This window comes from Moschus berezovskii, chromosome 2 (genome assembly GCF_049115385.1).
Source record: "Moschus berezovskii isolate FMDL1 chromosome 2, NW_MosBer_1.0, whole genome shotgun sequence".
In the NCBI taxonomy this organism is placed as follows: Eukaryota; Metazoa; Chordata; class Mammalia; order Artiodactyla; family Moschidae; genus Moschus; species Moschus berezovskii.
Genome location: NC_142461.1, coordinates 138,318,725 through 138,341,343, shown reverse-complemented (window position 1 = coordinate 138,341,343; position 22,619 = coordinate 138,318,725).

Sequence of the window (22,619 nt, the reverse complement as noted above, 5' to 3'; positions counted from 1 at the left end):
CAATTACATTTTAAATACCATGCATTTGTAATATTTTCCTCAGGATTACTGTTTTGATGTCATATTTTATATTATTTATTTAGTGTATTCCTTAGCTACTTATTGTGGATACAGACAGATGATTTTACTACTTCTGTCTTTTAACCTTTCTACCAACAACTAGTTAAGAAGAGGTGGCAGGAATACACAGAAGAACTGTACAAAAAAGATCTTCACGACCAAGATAGTCACGATAATGTGATCACTGACCTAGAGCCAGACATCTTGGAATGTGAAGTCAAGTGGGCCTTAGAAAGCATTACTACTAACAAAGCTAGTGGAGGTGATGGAATTCCAGTTGAGTTATTTCAAGTCTTGAAAGATGATGCTGTGAAAGTGCTGCACTCAATATGCCAGCAGATTTGGAAAACTCAGCAGTGGCCACAGGACTGGAAGAGGTCAGTCTTCATTCCAATCCCAAAGAAAGGCAATGCCAAAGAATGCTCAAACTACCGCACAATTGCACTCATCTCACATGCTAGTAAAGTCATGCTCAAAATTCTCCAAGCCAGGCTTCAGCAGTATGTAAACCGTGAACTCCCAGATGTTCAAGCAGGTTTTAGAAAAGGCAGAGGCACCAGAGATCAAATTGCCAACATCCGCTGGATCATGGAGAAAGCAAGAGAGTTTCAGAAAAACATCTATTTCTGCTTCATTGACTATGCCAAAGCCTTTGACTGTGTCGATCACAATAAACTGTGGAACATTCTGAAAGAGATGGGAATCCCAGACCACCTCACCTGCCTCTTGAGAAACCTGTATGCAGGTCAGGAAGCAACTGTTAGAACTGGACATGGAACAACAGACTGGTTCCAAATAGGAAAAGGTGTACGTCAAGGTTGTATATTGTCACCTTGCTTATTTAACTTATATGCAGAGTACATCATGAGGAACGCTGGGCTGGAAGAAGCACAAGCTGGAATCAAGATTGCCGGGAGAAATATCAATAACCTCAGATATGCAGATGACACTACCCTTATGGCAGAAAGTGAAGAGGAACTCAAAAGCCTCTTGATGAAAGTGAAAGAGGAGAGTGAAAAGGTTGGCTTGAAGCTCAACATTCAGTGTCAGACTTTGTTTTTTTGGGCTCCAAAATCACTGCAGATGCTGATTGCAGCCATGAAATTAAAAGACGCTTACTCCTTGGAAGGAAAGTTATGGCCAACCTTGATAGTATATTAAAAAGCAGAGACATTACTTTGCCAACCAAGGTCCGTCTAGTCAAGGCAATGGTTTTTCCCGTGGTCATGTATGGATGTGAGAGTTGGACTGTGAAGAAGGCTGATCGCCGAAGAATCGATGCTTTTGAACTGTGGTGTTGGAGAAGACTCTTGAGAGTCCCTTATACTGCAAGGAGATCCAACCAGTCCATTCTAAAGGAGATCAACCCTGGATGTTCATTGGAGGGACTGATGCTAAAGCTGAAACTGCAATACTTTGGCCACCTCATGCGACGAGTTGACTCACTGGAAAAGACTGTGATGCTGGGAAAGGTTGGGGGCGGGAGGAGAAGGGGACGACAGAGAATGAGATGGCTGGATGGCATCACCGACTCTGTGGACATGAGTTTGAGTGTACTCCGGGAGTTGGTGGTGGACAGGGAGGCCTGGCGTGCTGTGATTCATGGGGTCGCGGAGAGTCGGACACGACTGAGCGACTGAACTGAACTGAACTGAACTGAACCAACATTTTTGTGGATGAATTCTTACCTTTATTGTATGTTTTCCTTTACCAGTGAGCTTTTCTATTTTGTAATGGTGTTGTTTCTTATTGTGGCCTTTTCTTTTTCATCTAATAAGTTCATTTAACGTTGGTTGTAATGCTGGTTTGTGTGTGTGTTTAGTCGCTCAGTCATGTATGAGTCTTTGTGGCCCCATGGACTGTAGCCCGCCAAGCTCTGTCCATGGAATTTTCCAGGCAAGAATACTGAAGCAGGTTGCCATTTCCTACTCCAGGGGATCCTCCAAACCCAGGGACTGAACACACATCGCTTGCGTCTCCTGCATTGGTAGGTCAATTCTTACCACTAGCGCTTCTTGGGAAGCCCAAGATGGTTTGGTGGTGCTGAGTTCCTTTAGCTTTTGCTTGTCTATAAAGCTTTTGATTTCTCTATCAAATCTGGATGAGAGCCTTGCTAGGTATTCTTGGTTGTAGGTTTTTCTGCTTCATCAGTTTTGATATGTTGTGCCACTCCCTTCCAGAGTTCCTGATGAAAAATCAGCTAGTAGCCTTATGGAAGCTCCCTTCTGTTATTTGTTTCTTTTCCCTTTCTGCTTTTAGTATTCTCTTTTTATCTTTGATTTTTGTCATTTTAATTACAATGTGTCTTGGTGTGTTCCTCTTTGGGTTAATCCTGTATGGGATTCTCTGCACTTCATGGGTTGAGTGACTGTTTTCTTTCCCAGATTAGGGAGGTTTTTAGCTATTACCTCTTCAAGCATTTTCTTGGTCCCCTTCTCTCTCTCTCTTCTCCTTCTGGGACTCCTGTAATGTGAGTGTTAGTGTGCGTGTGGTTGTCCCAGAGGTCTTCTAAACTGTCTTCATTTCTTTTCATTCTTTTTTCTGTTCAGTGGTAGTGATTTGCACTACATTGTCTTCCAACCCATCAGTCTGTTCTGAATCATTTAATCTACTATTGATTTCTTCTAGTGTATTTTTCATTTCAGTTATTGTATTCTTCATCTCTATTTTGTTCTGTATATTTTCTAACTCACTGTTAAAAACTTCTAACTTCTCATTTTGTGCATCCATTCTCCTCCCAAGATCTTTGATCATCTTTACAATCGTTACTTCAAACTATTTCTTGGGTGGGTTGCTTATCTGCATTTCACTTCATTCTTCTTCCAGGTTTTTATCCTGTTCCTTTATCTGGAGCATGTTCCTCTGTCACCTCATTTTGTCTAAGTTACTATTTGCATTTTTTTTTTTTTTTTACTATTTGTATTTTTATGTATTTGGCAGGCTGTTCATGTTTTTCAACCTTGGAGAAGTGACCCTCTGTAGAAGGCATCCTGTGCAGCCCAGCAATGCTCTCCCCTCTTGTCACCCAAACTATATGTTCTAGACAGTCCCCCTAAGAAGGGTTAGTGGGTTTTTGCGTTACGGTGAACTGATGATGTGGGTGGTCTGATAGGCTTGGTTGGCCCCTAGTCTGTTTGCTTGCCAGGTCTTGCCTCATGAGTATGTTGCTGGTTGTTGTTTAGCAGTGCCTGATCATGAGGTGGCTGGCTGCAGAAGCCTAGGAGGCCAGAGGGATAGTGCTGGCCCATTGCTGGGTAGAATCAGGGCCCTGAAGACTCTGGAGCTATTGCCAACCCATTGACAGATTAAGTCAGATCCTGGTGTTAGTACTAGGTTACTGGGAGGCAGAGCTGATTCCTGCAGGACCCAGGGATCCCAAAGCTCATTTCAGACGGTGGCAGGGGCTGGGTGGTGGTGGTGGTGGTATGCTATTTTGCAGCAGAGTTGAGTATGGGGTCTTGGGTGTCCCAAAGGTTATATTGGTCTCTTAGTGGAAAGGACCAGGGCCCAGCTGGTCTCAGGTAAGTGTCTTGCCTGTGTTGCAGGATCATAGTTTTCTTACTTCTGGTGTCTGTCTCTGAGTGAATTAGGCTGGTCTAGAGACTTGCACAGTCTTCCTAGCAGGAGGGACCAGTGCCAACCCATTGGTGTGTAGAGCTGGGTCTTGGCCCTCTGGTGGGCTGGGCCATGTCAGGGGCGGGGGTGGGGAGGGTGGGTGTTTCCATAGAAAGGTGCCAGCTTTTTACTCTTTGGGCAGCCTGTCTGATGATAGGTGGGTCTGTGTTCCTGACTGGTTAGTTGTTTGGCCTGAGGCACCCCAGCACTAGTGCTTGGAGGCTATTGGCAGGCTCTTGGCATTAATGAGCCAAGAGATCATCTGCCAGCAACATCAGTGTTCACATGGCTAAACATTCCCCAAAATGTCTGCCATAAGTGTCTATGCCCCAGCATGAGTGACAGCTGCCCCCAGCCTTCTCAAGAGACTTTCCAAGACCAAAAAACTCCTACCAATTTATGATTTTTACCCCTGTTACCAGTATGCGTGAGATTTTATGTGTGCCATATTAGAGTGAAATCTCTTTTCTCGCCAGTCTTGCGGGGGTCCCACAACTAAGCCCCACTGCTATTCAAAGCCAAATGCTCTGGGTGCTCGTGTCACTGGTGTCGGACCCCAGATTGCAAAACTATATGTAGGGCCCAGAATTCTTATTCCTGAGGGAGAACTTCTATAATATAATTATTCTCCAGTCTGTGGGGTGTATTCTGGCTTCTGTTATTTCTCTTATCAGTCTAACTCTATAGTCAGTCATTTCCCTTTCTCTGACTGCATTTAAGATGCCTCCACTCCCCTTATTTGAAGTTTTTCAATTTCACTCTGATTTTTCTAGGAGTAGATTTCTCTTTTTATTTATTGATCTTGAGATTTGTTGATTTCTTAAGTGTATGGAGGGTGTCTTTATCACTTCTACAAAATTGTCAGTCATTAATTCTGCAAAGGATCGACTATGCTAAAGCCTTTGACTGCAGATCACAACAAACTGTGGATTATTCTTAAAGAGAGCCAGACCACCTTACCTACCTCCTGAGAAACCTGTATGCAGGTCAAGAAGCAACAGTTAGAAACAGACATGGAACAACAGGCTAGTTCAAAATTGGAAAAAGAGTACTTCAAGGCTGTATATTGTCACTCTGCTTATTTAACTTATATGCAGAGTACATCATGCAAAATGCTGGGTTGGATGAATTCCAAGCTAGAATCAAGATTGCTGGGAGAAATATCAACTACCTCAGATATGCAGATGATACCACTTTAATGGCAGAAAGTGAAGAGAAACTAAAAAACCCCTTGTTGAAAATGAAAGAAGAGAGTGAAAAAGCTGGCTTAAAACTCATAGTCATAAAAACAAAGATCATGGCATTTAGTCACATCACTTCATGTCAAATAGGTGGGAAAAATGTGGAAACAGTGTCAGATTTCATTTTCTTAGGCTCCAAAACCAATGTGGAAGGTGACTGCAGCCACAAAATTAAAAGACACTTGTTCTTTGGAAAGATAGCTTTGACAAACCTAGACAGTGTATTAAAAAGCACATCACTTTGCCACCAAAGTTTCCTATAGTCAAAGCTATGGTTTTTCCAGTAGTCACATACAATGTGAGAGCTGAACCATAAAGAAGGCTGAGTGCCAAAGAATTGATGCTTTTGAACTGTGGTGCTGGAGAAGACTTTGAAAGTCCCTTGGACAGCAGGGAGATCAAACCAATAATCCTAAAGGAAATTAACCCTGAATATTCATTGGAAGTTCTGAAGATGAAGCTCCAATACTTTGGCCACCTGATGTGAAGAGCTGACTCATTGGAAAAGACCCTGATGCTGGGGAAAATTGAGGGCAAGAGGAGAAGGGGGCAACAGAGGATAAGATAATTGGATGGCATCACTGAACAACAACAATTCTTCAAACCCTGTGTCCTTACCATCATCTCTCCCTCTCCTTTTGGAAATTTGGCTTAAATGTATGTTATACTTTCTCACATTGTCCTCCATGTCTCTTAACCTCTCTGCCATAATTTCCATCATTTTATCTCTTTGCTATGTTTTTCTAAAGTTCTTTTGATTTATTCTCTGATTCATTAATTTTCTGTTTAGCTATATATAATTTCTTGTTAAAGCTGTTGAGTTTTTAAATTTTTATTTATTTATTTATGGTTGTGCTGGATCTTTGTTGCTGCATGCAGGCTTTCTCTAGTTGCAGTGAGCAGGGGCTGCTCTTCCTTGCAGTGCATGGGTTTCTCACTGTGGTGGCTTTTCTTGTTGCAGAACACAGGTTTTAGGCACTCAGGCTTCCGTAGTTGCAACATTCAGGCTCAGCAGTTGCAGCACACAGGCTCTGGAGCTCAGGCTCTGTAGTTGTGATGCACAGGCTTAGTTGCTCTTCAGTGTCTGAAATCTTCCTGGACCAGGGATTGAACCTGTGTCCTTTTCATTGGCAGATGGATGCTTAACCACGACCACCAGTGAAGTTCAACTTTTGAGGTTTTGGTTCTTTTATCATTTATCTTTTAGTTTCAAGGAGTTTTAATTTCTAGGAGTTAATTTCTGGCTTCTTATTCCCTGTATGTACTTAAGCTTGCCTTTCCCTGGGAGAGAATCCTGGTGGGCTACAGTCCATGGGGTTGTGAAGAGTCAGGCACGACTGAGTGACTAACACTTTCACTTTCTTTCACTTTGGTTCTTTAAGCATAATAAATGTACTTGTACTTTCTGATGCATTGCATTTGTTGTCTCCTTTAGTCCTCAGTACCATTCTGTGAAATATTATACCTGTCACAGAGATAAGAACACTGAGATGCTTGTTTCAAGGCCTATTGTTTCCTTTTCTACCATCTACTGGCAGCTAGAAACTGAAGCTCAGAGAAATTGCTTTAAACCAGAGAAAAGTCTAGAATTTGATCCCTCCTGAAGGCATATAAAGGAGTTGCATCTGCCTGACAGGCCTTCCTTCACATATAAAAAAGAGACAGGGCTATTTTATATGGAATAAGGTTTTGTGGAGCTAAGACTTTTGTCTCCAAGACTCACTGTGTCAAATACATCCCTGTTACTACAGTCCTTAAAACAAGACTCAGCAAATATTTGGTGATTGCATGATTTGGTGTTCAGGTATACAGCTGAGATGCAAATATGCTTGCATGAATAAATTAGTAAATTACTACAATAGTAAATCAATGAAAACAGACTCATTCAAGTTGCATTTGCCTGTTGAGTGTTTATCAATATCTGTGTGTAAATAGCTAGATCGAGGATTCACAAGCCAGGGTCAACTTGCCCCCATGAGTCAGCTGTGTTTTCTGACCTTCCTAACCTTCCCTGCCAGACATCTTGGAATGTGAAGTCAAGTGAGCCTTAGAAAACATCACTACGAACAAAGCTAGTGGAGGGATGGAATTCCAATTGAGCTATTTCAAATACTGAAAGATGATGCTGTGAAAGTGCTGCATTCAGTATGCCAGCAAATTTGGAAAACTCAGCAGTGGCCACAGGACTGGAAAAGGTCACTTTTCATTCCAATCCCAAAGAAAGGCAATGCCAAAGAATGCTCAGACTACCAAACAATTGCACTCAACTCACACGATAGTAAAGTCATGCTCAAAATTCTCCAAGCCAGGCTTTAGCAATATGTGAAGCGTGAACTTCCAGATGTTCAAGCAAGTTTTAGAAAAGGCAGAGGCACCAGAGATCAAATTGCCAACATCCGCTGGATCATGGAGAAAGCAAGAGAGTTCCAGAAAAACATCTATTTCTGCTTCATTGTCTATACCAAAGCCTTTGACTGTGTGGATCACAATAAACTGTGGAAAATGCTGAAAGAGATGGGAATCCCAGACCACCAGACCTGCCTCTTGAGAAACCTGTATGCAGGTCAGGAAGCAACAGTTAGAACTGGACATGGAACAACAGACTGGTTCCAAATAGGAAAAGGTGTACGTCAAGGTTGTATATTGTCACCCTGCTTATTTAACTTATGTGCAGAATATATCATGAGGAACGTTGGGCTGGAAGAAGCACAAGCTGGAATCAGAATTGCCTGGAGAAATATCAATAAGCTCAGAAATGAAGATGACACTACCCTTATGGCAGAAAGTGAAGAGGAACTCAAAAGCCTCTTGATGAAAGTGAAAGAGGAGAGTGAAAAGGTTGGCTTAAAGCTCAACATTCAGAAAACGAAGATCATGGCATCTGGTCCCACCACTTCATGGGAAATAGATGGGAAAACAGTGGAAACAGTGTCAGACTTTATTTTTGGACTCCAAAATCACTGCGGATGCTGATTGCAGCCATGAAATTAAAAGACGCTTACTCCTTGGAAGGAAGATTATGATCAACCTAGATAGTATATTAAAAAGCAGAGACGTTATTTTGCCAACAAAGGTCCATCTAGTCAAGGCTATGGTTTTTCCCGTGGTCATGTATGGATGTGAGAGTTGGACTGTGAAGAAAGCTGCTCGCCGAAGAATTAAAGCTTTTGAACTGTGGTGTTGGAGAAGACTCTTGAGAGTCCCTTGGACTGCAAGGAGATCCAACCAGTCCATTCTAAAGAAGATCGATCCTGGGTGTTCATTGGAAGGACTGATGCTAAAGCTGAAACTCCAATACTTTGGCCACCTCATGCGAAGAGTTGACTCACTGGAAAAGACTTTGATGCTGGGAGGGATTGGGGGCAGGAGGAGAAGGGGACAACAGAGAATGAGATGGCTGGATGGCATCACTGACTCGACGGACGTGAGTTTGAGTGATCTCCGGGAGCTGGTGATGGACAGGAAGGCCTGGCATGCTGTGATTCATGGGGTCGCAAAGAGTCGGGCACAACTGAGTGACTGAACTGAATCTTGGTTGTGCCTCTTTTTTAAACTTTTACAACCATTTTTCCTTATGTCTAGAATCTGGAAATTGCCTGCTTTCAATCCCCTCACCTTAGTGAATCAATGTTCTTGGTGTCTTCCGTATTCTATGCAATAGGTATTAACATCTAAGGTCTAAGGGATCAGTAAGATCTTTGCAGAGTAAGGGCTTGGAAGAACTGTTCCTCATTTGGAGGAAAAAGCTATTTGGAATGATGAAGGAAATGTGGCAAAATCAGCTTCAGTGCTTCTTCCCACCACAAGAGATACCCGGTAGCTTTCCAGTACCAGGTTACCTCTCCATCATCCCCCTAGGAGCAGTACACAGACATATACCCTGCCATGCACATCTATTCACAAGTTCCCCTTTTCCATCTCCTGGACTTCTGCTGCTGTTGCTGCTAAGTCACTTCAATCGTGTCCGACTCTGTGTGACCCCATAGACGGAAGCCCACCAGGCTCCCCTGTCCCTGGGATTCTCCAGGAAAGAACGCTGGAGTGGGTTGCCATTTCCTTCTCCAATGTGTGAAAGTGGAAAGTGAAAAGTGAAAGTGAAGTCTCTCAGTCGTGTCCGACCCTTAGCAACCCCACAGACTGCAGCCTACCAGGCTCCTCCATCCATGGGATTTTCTAGGCAAGAGTACTGGAGTGGCTTGCTAGTGCCTTCTCCGCCTGGACTTCTAGCCCTTCCCAAAATGTGTGGCCTGTGTAGATTCTGCTGCAGCCCAAGTGCACTCCAGACCCAACTCCTTCAGGAAGTCCTCTGCAGCCACTGGCCCCAGCCTTTGAGGTCCATGCACAAGCACCCCGTCTCAGCCTTCTTTCTTGCCTTCTAGTGCTCATTCCCTACCCTACTGAGTGGATCACCTCAGTCCCAAATATGTTGGCTTACTTTGCTATTTAAAGGCACTGACTTGCCAGTGAAGGCCAGAGCCCTGAGCAGGGCATACTCAGCCCTTTGCAGCCTGACTCCTGCCTACTGGTGAGCCTTTTTATCATATTTTTTAGTCATTCCCAGTGAATGTTCTAACTGTGATAAATTACTCATAACTTTACACTATGTTTTCCAAGTACATTTGAAATTTTTTTATTTTATACTGGAGCATAGTTGATTAACAATCTTGTGTTAGTTTAAATGATACAAATGAACTTATCTACAAAACAGAAACAGGCTCACAGATTTCGCGAATGAATTTATGGTTACCAGAGGGGAGGGTAGGAATGAGGGATAGATTGAGAGTTTGGGATTGACATGCAAGTACACTTTTTTTAAGTTTCTTTAAAAAAATTTTTTTAATTAATTTATTCTAATTGGAGGATAATTTCTTTACAATATCGTGGTGGTTTTTGTTATACAGAGACATGACTCACCCATGGGAGCACATGTGTTTCTCCATCCTGAATGCCCCTCCCACAGCCCTCCCCAAACCATCCCTCTGGGCTGTCCCAGAACACCAGTCTTGAGTGCCCTGCTTCATACATCGAACTTGCACTGGTCATCTCTTTTACATTTGGTAATATACATGTTTCAATGCTATTCTTTCAAATCATCCCACTCTTGACTTCTCCCAAAGTCCAAAAGTCTGTTCTTTACATCTGTGTCTCTTTTGCTGCCTTGCATATGGGCTCATCATTACCATCTTTCTAAATTCCACATATATGTGTGTTAGTATACTGTATTGATGTTTCTCTTTCTGACTTACTTCACTCTGCATAATAGGCTCCAGTTTTGTCCACCTCATTAGAACTAACTCAAATGTGTTCTTTTTCGTAGCTGAGTAATATTCCATTCTGTCTATGTACCACAACTTCTTTATCCACTCATCTGCCAGTGGACATCTAGGTTGCTTTCATGGCCTATCTATTGTAAACAGTGCTGCAATGAACATTGAACACTGGGGTAAATGTGTCTCTTTCAATTCTGTTTCCTCGGTGTGTAGGCACAGCAGTGGGATTGCTGGATCATATGGCAGTTATATTTCCAGTTTTTTAAGGAACTCCGCATTGTTCTCCATAGTGGATGTACCAGTTTGCCTTTCCACCATCAGTGTAAGAGTGTTCCCTTTTCTCCACACCCTCTCAAGCATTTAATTTTAGTTTAATTTTTGATGGCAGCCATTCTGATCTGTGTGAGATGATACCTCATTGTGGTTTTGATTTGCATTTCTCTAATAATGAGTGATGTTGAGCATCTTTACATGTGTTTATTAGCCATCTGCGTGTATTCTTTGGAGAAACATCTGCTTCGTTCTTTGTCCCCTTTTTTTGGTTGGGTTGTTCATTATTCTGGTATTAAATTGCATGAGCTGCTTGTATATTTTGGAGATGAATTCTTTGTCAGTTGCTTCATTTCCTATTATTTTCTCCCACTCTGAATGCTGCTTTTAAGCCTTGCTTATAGTTTCCCTCATTGTGCAAAAACTTTTAAGTTTAATTAGGTCCCATTTGTTTATTTTTGCTTTTATTTCCATTATTCCAGGGGGTGGGTCATAGAGGATCTTGCTGTGATTTGTCAGAGAGTGTTCTGCCTATGCTTTCCTCTAGGAGTTTTATACTTTCTGGTCTTACATTTAGATCTTTAATCCACTTTGAGTTTATTTTTGTGTATGATGTTAAAAAGTGTTCTAGTTTCATTTTTTTACACATGGTTGACCAGTTTTCCCAACACCACTTGTTAAAGAGATTGTCTTTTCTCCATTGTAAGTTTTTGCTTCCTTTGTCAAAGATAAAGTATCCATAGGTGCATGGATTCATCTCTGGGCTTTCTATTTTGTTCCATTGATCTATATTTCTTCTTTGTGCCAGTACCATACTGTCTTGATGATTGCAGTTTTGTAGTATAGTCTGAAGTCAGGAATGTTGATTTCTCCAGTTTCATTCTTCTGTCTCAAAATTGCTTTGGCTATTCAAGATTTTTTGTGTTTCCATACAAATTGTGAAATCATTTGTTCTAGTTCTGTGTAAAACAAGTAGCTTGATAGGAGGTGCATTGAATCTAGAGATTGCTTTGGGTCGTATACTCATTTTCACTATATTGATTCTTCCAATCCATGAGCATGATATATTTCTCCATCTATTTGTGTCATCTTCAACTTCTTTCATCAGTGTTTATAGTTTTCTTTATATAGGTCTTCTGTTTCTTTAGGTAAATTTATTCCTAACTATTTTATTCTTTTTGTTGCTATGGTGAATAGGATTTATTCCTTAATTTCTCTTTCTGGTTTTTCATTGTTAACATATAGGAATGTAGGGGATTTCTGTGTATTAATTTTATATCCTGAAATGTCACTATATTTATTGATTAGCTCTTGTAATTTTCTGGTGGTATCTTTAAGTGCTACCTTTCTATGTAGAGCATCATGTCATTTGCAGATACTGAGAGTTTTACTTCTTTTCCAATCTGGATTCCTTTATTTCTTTTTCTTCTCTGATTGCTATGGTTAAGACTTCCAAAACTATGTTGAATAGTAATGATGAGAGTGGACACCCTTTTCTTTTCCTGATTTTGGAGGATATGCTTTCAGTGTTTTGCCATTGTGGATAATGTTTGCTGTGGGTTTGTCATATGTGGCTTTTATATATTGATATATGTTCCTTATATGTCTGCTTTCTGGAGATTTTTTTTATCATAAATGGGTATTGAATTTTGTCAAAAGCTTTCTCTGCATCTATTGAGATAATCATATGGTATTTATCTTTCAATTTGTTAATATGGTGTATCACATTGATTTGTGAACATTGAAGAATCCTAGCATTCCTGGAATAAAATCTACTTGGTCATGATGTATGATCTTTTAAATATGTTGTTGGACTCTGTTTGCTAGAATTTCATTGAGGATTTTTGCATCTATGTTCATCAGTGATATTGGCCTGTAGTTTGCTTTTTTTGTGGCATCTTTGTCGGGTTTTGGTATTAGGGTGATGGTGGCCACATAGAATGAGTTTGGGAGTTTACTTTCCTCTGCAATTTTCTGGAATTCTCAACTCTTCTCTAAATTTTTTGTAGAATTCCACCTGTGAATCCATCTGGTCCTGGGCTTTTGTTTGTTGGAAGATTTTTTATTACAGTTTCAATTTCTGTGCTTATGATGAGTCTATTAAGATTTTCTATTTCTTCCTGGTTCAGTTTTTGAAGGTTACACTTTTCTAAGGATTTTTCCATTTCTTCCAAGTTGTCCATTTTATTGGCATATAATTCCTCATAGTAGTCTCTTATGATCTTTTGTATTTCTGAGTTGTCTGTTGTGATTTGTCAATTTTCATTTCTAATTTTATTAATTTGATTCTTCTCCCTTTTTTCTTGATGAGTCTGGCTAATGATCTGTCTATTTTATTTATCTTCTCAAAGAACAAACTTTTAGTTTTGTTGATCTTTGCTGTAGTCTCTTTTGTTTCTTTTTCATTTATTTCTGCTCTGATTTTATCTCTTTCCTTCTACTAACTTTGGGGTGCTTCTGTTCTTCTATTTCTAGTTGCTTTAGGTGTAAAGTTAGGTTGTTTATTTGATGTTTCTCTTGTTTCTTGTGGTACACTTGTATTGCTATGAACCTCCCTCTTAGCATTGCTTTTACTGAATCCCATAGGTTTTGGGTTGCTGTGTTTTCATTTGTTTTTATGCATATTTTTATTTTTTACGTGATCTGATGGTTATTCAGAAGCATGTTGTTTAGCCTCCATTTGTTTGTGTTTTTTATAATTGTTTTCCCTTGGTTGACATCTAATCTTACCTCATTGTGATCAGAAAAGGTGCTTGAAGTGATTTCATTTTTTAAAATTTACCAAGGCCATATTTATTGCCCAGGATGTGATATATCCTGAGGATTGCTTTGTGTGCACTTGAAAAAAAAGGTGATATCCATTGTTTTGGGTGAAATGCCCTGTATAATTAGGTATAACTGGTCCATTGTATCATTTAAAGTTTGTGTTTCCTTGCTAGTTTTCTGTTCGGTTGATCAATCCATAGGTGTCGGTGGGGTATTAAAGTCTCCTACTGTTGTTGTATTCCTGCTAATTTCTCATTTCATATTTGTTAGCATTTGCCTTTCATACTGAGGTGCTTCTATGTTGGGTGCATATATATTTATAATTGTTATATCTTCTTCCTGGTTTGATCATTTGTAGTGTCCTTCTCCATTGATCATTATGTAGTGTCCTTCTCTGTCTCTTATCATGGTCTTTATTTCAAAGTCTATTTTGTCTGTTATGAGTATTGCTACTCCTGCTTTCTTTTGGTCTCCATTTGCAAGAAATATCTTTTTCCAGCCCTTCACTTTCAGTCTGTACGTGCCCCTAGGTTTGAGGTGGGTCTCTTGTAGACAGCATATATAAGGGTCTTGTTTTTGTATCCATTCAGCCAGTCTCTTTCTTTTGGTTGGGATATTCAGCCTATTTACATTTAAGGTGATTATTGATAAGGAAGATCCCATTTCCATTTACTTTGTTTTGGGAGTTCATTTTTATAAAACTTTTCTGTGTTTCCTGTCTAGAGAAGATCCTTTAGCATTTGTTGAAGAGCTGGTTTGGTGGTGCTGAATTCTCTCAGCTTTTGCTTGTCTGTAAAGCTTGTATGCAGGTCAGGAAGCAACAGTCAGAACTGGACATGGAACAACAGACTGGTTCCAAATAGGAAAAGGAGTACGTCAAGGTTGTGTATTGTCACCCTGCTTATTTAACTTATATGCAGAGTACATCATGAGGAACGCTGGGCTGGAAGAAGCACGAGCTGGAATCAACTGAACTGAACTGAAAGCTTTTGATTTCTCCTTCATGTCTGAATGAGATCCATGATGGTTAGAGTAATCTTGGTTGTGGGTTTTTCTCTCTCATCACTTCAAGTGTGTTCTGCCATTCCCCTCTGACCTGAAGAGTTTCTATTGAAAAATCAGCTGTTATCCTTATGGGGATCCCCTTGTGTGTTTTCTTGCTTTTCCTTTGCTGCTTTTAATAGTTTCTCTTTGTGTTTAATTTTTGTTAGTTTGATTAATATGTGTCTTGGGGTGTCTTGCCTTGGGTTTATCCTGATTGGGACTCTCTGGGTTTCTTGGACTTGGGTAGCTGTTTCATTCCCCATTTTAGGGAAGTTTTCGACTATTATCTCCTCAAGTATTTTTTCGTGCCTTTTTTTTTTTTTGGTCTTATTCTTCTGGGATACTTATGATTTGAATGTTTGGGTGTTTAACATTGTCCCAGAGGTGTCTGAGGTTGTCCTCATTTTTTTAAGTCTTTTTCCTTTTTTCCTCTTTGCTTCACTTATTTCCACCATTCTATCTTCCACATCCCTTATCCTCTCTTCTGCCTCATTTATTCTACTGTTGGTTACCTCCAGAGTGCTTTAAATTTCAGTTGTTGCATTGTTAATCATTGATTGACTCTTTCATTTCTTCTGGGTCCTTGTTAAACATTTCTTGCATCTTCTCAATCCCTGTCTCTTGTCTATTTATCTGTAATGCCAGTTTGTTTCCAAGATTTTTGATCATCTGTACTACCATTATTCTGAATTATTTTTCAGGTAGACTCCCTATTTCCTCCTCTTTTGTTTAGTTTGTTGGGTTTTTATCACGTTCCTTTACCTGTTTTATCACGTTCATTTCCCTGCCTTTTAATTATGTTTATATTGCTGTGCTTGGGGTGCCCTTTCTGCAGGCTGGAAGTTTGTGTTTCCTTTTATTTGTGAAGTCTACTCCCTGTGGGTGGGATTGGACCAGTGGCCTGTCAAGTTTTCCTGGTTGGGCAAAATTGTATCTGTGTTCTGGTGGTTGGAGATCAGCTAGATCTCTTCTTTCTGGAGTGCAATGAAGTGTCTAATAGTGAGTTTTGTGGTGTCTATGGGTTTGGAATGGCTTTGGGCAGCCCGTCTTTTAATGTTCTGGGTTGTGTTCCTGTTTTGCTGGAGAATTAGCGTGGTGTGTTTTGCACTGGAACTTGACTCTTCTGTGGAGCTTGGTTTCAGTGTAGGTTTGGATACTTTTGGGTGAGCTTTTGTCTATTGGTATTCCCTGGAGTCAGGAGTTCTCTGATATTCTAAACTTCTGGAGTTAAGCCTTCTTTCCCTGGGTTTCAATCCTTCTCTTACAGTAGCCTCAAGACTTCCCCATGCATACAGCACAGAAGATAAAACCCTTAGGTTAATGGTGAAACAACTCTCCACAGCCAGGAGCACCCAGAGAGATTCACAGACTTATGTAGAAAAGAGAAGAGGGAGGAAGGAGATAGAGGTGACCTAGAGGAGAAAAGGGAGAGTGAAAAGGGGAGAGAGCTATCAAGCCAGTAATCAAACCTCTAAGTGAAAAATGGATATTGAAGATTAGATTCTTAGAGGTACAAAATTGATAACAAATATCAAAAAGCAAAGATTAAAAACCTAGAATAAAGGTTAGACTCTCAAAAATACAATATAAAAAATACAAAACAAAATCGATTACAAAAATTTAAAAGAAAAAATATAAAATACATATATGGAATTTGTTTTTTAAAAGGTGGGTTTTTTTCTTGATAGGTTATAGTAGGCTATAAAAATGAAAGTTAAAGGAGTAATAAAGAACTAATTAAAAAAAATTAAAAAGTGATAATGGTAAAAATATATCTAGGAGTTTCTCTGGAGCTGTTGTGGGAAGTGTGGGGTCAATTCAGTGTCAGATAGTCCCTTGTTCCAGCTTGCATTTGTTCTCAAGGTCTATAGTTGCCCCTCAAATGCACAGTCTCAGCATTAACTGCAGGGTTTTAATCTGTTGTACCTGTCGCTTCTGGAGCAGTTCCCTCTTTGTTTATTTTGGCTTCCTCTGTTACAAGATTCTTCAGTGTCTAATTTGTGCCCTGACACGAGGGGGCAGTAGTGGCCACTTGTTTAGGCTCTCTTGTTCCACTGTGCGGTGGAGAGGGAGGGACACTGCAAACAAACACCACTGGAGTGTGTGGGGCGTGCTCACAGTGGATGGGCCACACTGGGTTTGCCACAGCCCAAGGTGGTGTGTACTTCCCGTGTCCACACTGCTCAGGCTCCAGGGTGCTCTGCAGGGGCACTGTCCCAAGTGGGTCCTGCATTTCGTGCACTTCCCAGGTCTAAGCTGCTCAGGTTCTTAGGTGTTCTGTAAAGGCAGAGACCCAGATGGGCTGTGTGTTTTGTGCCCTTCCCAGGTCCAAGCTGTTCAGGTGACCAGGTGTTTTTGGGTGCGTTGTCTCAGGTGGGTCCTGAATCTTATGTACCTCTCTGGTCCCGGCCACTCAGTTTCCCAGGTGTGCCAAGAGGGCACAGTCCCAGGTATTCCATGGGTCTCCTCTGGGGAGCTGACCTCAGGCTGTGACACTCCTGGCAGATGTGAACTGCCCAGAATCCCAGGAAAATTTGTTTAGCAACTGGCAGCCTACTCACAGTTTGCTGGAAGATGCAGTCTCTGGGGATGAGATTGCAGTGGCCCCTTGCCTTCCTGCTCTGGCTGCCGCACACCTGCCCCTCTGCCCCCAGGGATGAGGCCCTAAAGGGCAGCCAACTTGCTCTCCTTTGTGTTTTGCTAGAGGCACAATCTTTCACTCTGGGAGCATGCCAGGGGTCACCATGTGGCATTAGAGTCTTTCTCAAGAAACGTCTTTTTTTTTTTTTATTTTTGGTGACCCTTCGGTTTGGGTTGCTATGTCATGTTAGTTCCCTCAGAGTGTCTTCAGGGCAGTCAAGCATGGTCCTTACCCTAAGGACCAACGATGCAGCCCGCACCTCCCTGCCCAGCCCCCACACGCTGCTGGGGGAGGCAAGCATCTGAGCCACTTCTCTACTGGCGACTGCAGTTGGTGCATATCCTGTGGGGTTTTTTTACTCCCTGGTTATGTTGCCAGGTTTGAATAAATGATTGAATTCTAGAGAAAGAATAAATTCCACTTGTCTGTACACTGTTAGGCAGTGTTTTCTGATAATTCATGCCGTGCCAGCTTTGACTCTTTCTGGCTTTGTTCTGGCTTCTCCCAGAGCTGGGGCAGCACAGGGAACACGTGTCATTTCAGGAACTATAAGGTTGGACTGGGCTGAGCTGTTCAGTTGGCCCATGAGCCAGGGTAGCCTGGGCAGGGTGAGGAGACACAGCTTTGTTCAGTCCAGCAGAGCAGGAGGGTGGAGCTGAGGGAGGAAGGCCTGTGCTTCAGGGATTGTGGCCACACCTGGTGAATCAGCCCAACCAGAACAGCCCTACAGAAGCACATGCGGGTGCAACAAATACCCAGAGGCTCCTTCTAGTCTTCTCAGAGTCCCTTCCTCTCTCCCCAGTCTGGGCATGTTCCCCAGTTCTCTGGGGAAGCCGCTCTTCTGGAGGAGACCACACTTGGTTTTACTTGTGCTCCTGGACAGCTGGACCTAGCAGGTGAGAAGGGCCATAAGCACTTCAAAGAGGCGGCTACTCTTGTGTCTGGGAAGGGGCTTTCTGATGAAGTCTGGATGGCAGAGTAGGTTTAGAAAGCTTACAAAGTCCTGTTAGTGCTCTCAGGACCCTGTGGATGGCCCTGTCCTGCCTGGGTATCAGGGAGGTGTGCCAAGCACAGTACCCTGGGGCCATGACAGGGCACAAACAGACCCTCTAAGGGTAAATCTGACCTGTGCATATAGTGTCAGAAGTTTGAACCTGGGTCTGTGTGCTACAAACTGTGGATATAACATGTCAGTTTGCCATCGGTGTGATTGTGTGTACATGCATGCCTGCTCAATTGTGTCCAACTCTTTGTGACCCCATGAACTGGGGCCTGCCTGGCTCCTCTGTTCATGGAATTTTCCAGGCAAGAATACTGGAGCAGGTTGCCATTTCCTATTCTAGGTGATCTTCCTGACCCAAGGATAGAACCCGAGTCTCTTGCGTCTCCTGCATAGACAAGCAGATTCTTGACCACTGCCCCACCTGGGAAGCCCATGGATACGATTATTTTCTATAAAAGCTGTTTATTGAGCTAAACTAAGCTTTAACTTAAACAGAAATGATAGTAATGATGTTTACCCCCATGCTTATTCAGGTTCTTTTTCTCACCAGTTGCCTACCCAGAACTTTTGCTTAGTTCTACAATCACAGTAGTCAGGAAGGCCTTCTTCACTCTAAATAAGCCCTGCAGAATGTGTGAGTTTTAGAGTTTTTGAAGAAGACAAAGGACTATTGAATGAGCTCTGAACCCCTGGGCTGCAAACTCAACCCATTAGTCACTTCCAGTCCTTTTTCAGTGAAGAACCACTGAGACAACCGGAAAGAAAACAGGAGGTCAATGCAGGTGGAGGGCAGGTCTCTGCCCACACAGGTCACCCCTGGGAGGGGGCTTGGGAAAGAGCAGGATGGAGAGGCAGGTAATTTTCCTATCATTTCATTTCCTTCTGCATTCTTGGCTTTGTTTGCATAATGAAGCATTTATTTGCTTTTCTAATTTTTAGAAAAAGCAACTTTTTCTGGAGGGGAAGAGCTGGTGTGAATCCTTAACAATTTCACCTAGTCTGGGTTTTGCCCTGTCCCCTGATGCCATCTTCTGTAGCTCCCTGCACGACTTTTCTCCCAGGCAAGGGTGGGCAGGTTCCCAGACTTATAGGCCGACCAAGTTCAGTCCCTACATGTGCAGTTGTTCAAGGTCTTTTCCCCCTCCATTAGCTTCTTCTGTTATTCTTTTCCTGGAGATTTTCCCTAGAGATTATAACTTTTTAAAATTAACTTGTGGGGGTATAATTTATGTGCCATTCACCACCTGTAAGTGTACAGTTTGATGGGCTTTGACAGATGTGTACACTTTGCATAGTTACCACTACAGTCATTGCATAGAACCTTCCTCCTTGCAACAGAGCTCCCCTCTGCCCCTGCCGAGTAAATATCCATCTCACCTCCTGTCACTCTTGGTCTTCTTTCATTCTGGACTCTCACATAAATGAAATGGTAGAGTGTAGAGCCTTTGGTGCCCTGACTTCTTCCACTGAGTACACTGCTTTTTGGAATCAGCCACGCATGTGAGCATGAGAAATCTGTTCCTTTGTTGTGGCTGAGCCGTGTTCCATGGGGTGTCACTGTTGTTCGCCACACTAGTCCGTGGATATTTGAACTCTTGCTAGTTTGGCTATGAATACTTCTTCTATGAACTTCTATTAAGAATACATCTATTATGAACATTTGCTTACAAATCTTTATGTAGACATTGTCCCTACCACTACCTTTTTTTAAGAAAAAAAACCTAAGAAGAGAATTGCTAGGTCACAGAGTAAGCATTCTTAAACTTTATAAGAAACTGCCAAATGCCATCTTACATTGCCACCAGCAGTGTGTGAGAGCTCCGCTTGCTCCAGACCCTCGCCTCGCTTGGTATTGTCATTTTTTTTTTTCACCTCAGTCATTCCCATGGGTGTAAAGTGGTATCTCACCATGGTTTGCATTTATATTTCCCTGATTATTGATGATGCTGCATCATTCTGTGTGCTCTTCTTAATGAAGTATCTCTTCAGACTTTTTGCCTGTGTTTTTATTGGGTTGTTTGTCTTATTATTGAGCTGCAAGAGATCTTTGTATAGTCTGGATACAATTCCTTGTCAAATGTATACTTTTCAAATATTGTCTTCCAGTCTATGGCTTATTTTTTAATTTCTTTAATAGTGACCTTTAAACAGCAGAAGTTTAAAATTTGGATTAGGGTTTCAAGTGTTTTGCATCCTATTTGCTTCATTCAAGACCATAAATATTTTGTTATATTTATTTCAAGGAGTTTTATGATTTAGCTTTGACACTTAGATGTATGGTCTATTTTGAGTAAACTTTGTGTATGATATTAGCAAAATAGAGGCAGCATTACAGAAAGAAAAAGGCTTTATATACAAGTCTTTATACACAAGACTATATATAAGTCTTGTGTATATTTTGCATTTTGGCATATGGTTATGGCTCTAGTACCATTTATTTAAAAGACTGCTATTCTTTGTTTCACACATTGGAGAAGGAAATGGCAACCCACTCCAGTGTTCTTGCCTGGAGAATCCCAGGGACGGGGGAGCCTGGTGGGCTTCCGTCTATGGGGTCACACAGAGTCGGACACGACTGAAGTGACTTAGCAGCAGCAGCATTCTTTGTTTACATTGAGTTACAAGATTTTGCTTTTCTATAGTCTCTTCTTTTCAATTATTTTTAACCTAAAGTGCTATAAAATGTGGTACTTCATATAAATGTTAGTAGATGATCTTTTGTTCTTCCTATTTTACTGTAATACTTGCAATGGCCTGAACTTACCATCACTTGTGTTGCATGGAGCCATCCAAGCTGGTAAATGGGAGAGTTTTTATGTAGAGTAGACCCTATTTGTTGGTGTCCAAGCAGAAACTATTCTCCTGGCAGTGATGACCCATAACTATTACAATATTTGATTGTGCAATGCCCACAACATATGGACTGTGTGTGTATATCAGAAGGAAACTACTCTTCAGTGAGTATATACTCTCTTCCAGGTACCTAATTTAATCTTCATAACAACAGCCTGAGATGAGAATCTCATTTTGCAGTTGACAAATAGGAGGCTTAGAGAGAATAATTAACTGACTCATAGCAAATACACATCCGAACTTGTATATAAAGCCTTTTTCTTTCTGTAATGCTGCCTCTATTTTGCTGGCAATCTTCACTTTTTTTTTTAACACCATACTAATTTTATGTCCATGGGGTTGCAAAGAGTCAGACACAACTGAGCAACTGAACTGACTGCCTGAATTGTGTTTACCAGGGTTCTCCAAATAAACAGAACCAATAGTATATATGGATATATATATGAGAGGAAATTTATTATAGGTGTTGCTTCATGTGGTTATGGAGGCTGAGAAGCCCCACAATTTGCTGCCTGAAACTGGAGAACCAGGAAAGCCAGTGGTTTATTCAGTCCAAGTTCAATGGCCCAAGAATAAGGGAGCTAAGTATAAATCCCAGTCTGAGTCCAAATATCTGAGAACCAGAGTGCCAATATCTGAGAGCAGGAAAAGGCAGATGTCTCGGCTCAAGCAGAGAGAGTCAATCGCCCACCCTCTCCCATTTTCTTCTATTCAGGGCGTCAACAGGTTGGATACCACCTGTCTACACTGGTGAGGCCAACCTTCTTTACTCAGTCTACCCATTCAAATGCTAATCTCTTCCAGAAACACCCTCACAGATTCATCCAGAAATAATGTTTCACCAGCTATCTGGGCATCCCTTAGTCCTCTCAAGTTGATACATAAAATGAACCATCATACTAATGATATTTGGTTTAGAACCAAATATCACTTACCAAATGGGGATACATTTGCAAAGAGAAGCCAGGCCTTGGGGAAGACGGCTTAAGGGTGGGCCTTGGAGACCATGAAGAGCATCCACATCTAGGATTGTCCATGGTCAACAGAGTCCTCAGTTCCTTGTGGGTCTGCACTGGCAGCTGCTCAGGCCAGGGCCTATATGCTGGTTCACTGAAATTTAAGTCTGTATGGAAAAATGACAACCATATTTCAGGGTGGTGGGTAAAATGCCTGGCATGTAGTAGGTGCTAAATTGTTGTCAGTCTGATGGTCCTGATCTCCAGGATATAGAAGGAAAGAGGAATATACTGTTGACCCTGAACAACGGAGGCATTAGGGGCACTGACCCTCCAAGCAGTTGAAAATTGAATGTAGCTTCACAGTTGGCCACTCATCCAAGGTTTCAGATCCATGGATTCAACCAACCTTAGTGCATATTTACTGGAAAAGAATCCACGTAGAAGTGGACTTGTGCAATTCAAGCTCATGTTGTTCAAGGGTCAGCTGTAGTTCCTGTAGGATGTCAGTGAAAGGAAGAAGATAAGGTTTGAGGCACCCAGAGTGAACCCCATAAATGCTAGCTAATAAAATAAATAAATAAAATAAATACCCTAATGCCACCAGGAGACAAACATTCCCGCAACTTAAGCATGGCCTTGTTTTTTTAACCAACAGCACACTCAGTAAAACCTGTGTGCCCTTTGCCTCCTGTGAAACAAAGAACAAGCAGTGTTTGGATAAGTGAATTACAGCAGCTTAGGTGGGCTAGCTGTAGTCTGGGAGCACGGGGTCTCCTGACACCTAAAGGCTTGCTTTCCTGTGTGGTCATGTGGGGACAGGAGGAGATAGTCTGTATGGAGCAGCACTGAAAAACAGTGACCTTCGAAGCAGGGAGTTGGAGATCTGGTCATCCTGCA